The following is a 1,309-nucleotide window of genomic DNA, read 5'->3' on the forward strand; positions in this document are numbered from 1 at the left end:
AATGAAGAACACACATGTACTACACACGGTTTAATCATCCATGAGCTTTTATGAAAAAGGTAAATATCTAATTCTTCTTTCATTGAATATCACAAAGTAACAGATGCAGTATTTGCAACTAGGGTGAACATCCTTATAATTAAGTGCTTATCTCCATATATAAGGTACTAAAACTAATAAGGCTTTGAGTAACCAACTGTGACCGTAAATGAAAGTTAACTATGCCTCGACAGTTCTAATTGGGATATCAAGTATAAGCACTCATCAATCTGTCAAAGTTTTGTATAATACTTGAATATGCTCTATGTCAATCCCAGGTAAAGTGAATGAATGTCATCATCAATCTTATTTGTCTTAATATCCTAGAATGAACATAGAACATATGTCCTTAGGCTGTGCCTCAATATATCAGTGTAAATATATTATTCATACAGTGTCTAGTTTCGTTGGGATGCCTCAGTTATATTTTTATAATAGGACAAACCATAAAGTCTCTATAATAAGTAAATTCCCTAAAATCAAGGATTACAAGTATGAAAAAAACATGATTTAATCTATTAAGCCTTACAGGAATTTGGGATTTCATGCAAACTGAAATTCTCAGCATTATTTAAAGGTTGTTAGACTGCAAAACAAGTGCCAAATACCTAACATACTACTATAAAAAAGAAAGAAAAAATCAACAACAAAAAAAGTAATAAAATTAACCACCATCACCTGAACCCAATATTAAATCACCCACACTTCCTACATGAATGTAGAATCTTTGATGAGGTTTTACCTAAAAATAAATATCCTGCATAAGAAACCACAGACTCACACACCCACGAGAACCGCCACTGCGACCTGTCTCCTCCGCTCCCTGCGACTGTGTGACCTTAAATGCGGCTTGTTGCTTGAAGCTCTGCCAAAGGACCTCGCTTTTTTGTCTTCTTTCTACTGAAACCAGTTATTTCTGGTATATACGTCTTGTTGTAAACAACTCTCTACTATCTACTCTTAAGGTTAGCTCCTCTTCAGCTGTTGCCAACTGTTAGGAACTTTGTTTGGGGGCATATCAGCTCTGCGTGCAACATCGCAACCTTCCATCGAAGATTCTACGTTGCACTGGGTTTGTTTACCTTGGATTTGACAGCATATATTTTAACGAGAGGATGATACTGTCCGATAATACTGGTAACAGCTTAATTAGTCTAGTTTTTTGTTTTGCTCATTAATTCATAGCAGATTTTTTATCTGAGTTTGATATAGATATTCATAATGATCAGCAATGTAGGTGTTAAGTGAAATTTAAAGACAGTTAATATTT

General features: G+C 34.5%; 1 protein-coding gene across 2 annotated transcripts in view; it reads right to left on the bottom strand.

The window, feature by feature from the left end:
* The window catches only part of Gnmt (Glycine N-methyltransferase), an 11,681-nt gene extending 10,580 nt beyond the window's left edge, over positions 1 to 1,101 (bottom strand). Inside the window, exon 1 of one of the 2 annotated variants that reach the window (XM_043018232.2) lies at positions 825 to 1,101. The gene's annotated coding sequence lies outside the window, so the exon portion shown is untranslated. Of the gene's footprint in view, positions 1 to 781 lie in introns of both variants that reach the window. The other variant, XM_043018233.2, reaches the window with a different exon arrangement.
* Positions 1,102 to 1,309: the final 208 nt, after the last annotated feature.

The sequence above is a fragment of the Penaeus japonicus genome, unplaced genomic scaffold (assembly GCF_977035675.1).
Source record: "Penaeus japonicus unplaced genomic scaffold, GWHDUDI00000001_assembly GWHDUDI00000033, whole genome shotgun sequence".
NCBI lineage: Eukaryota > Metazoa > Arthropoda > Malacostraca > Decapoda > Penaeidae > Penaeus > Penaeus japonicus.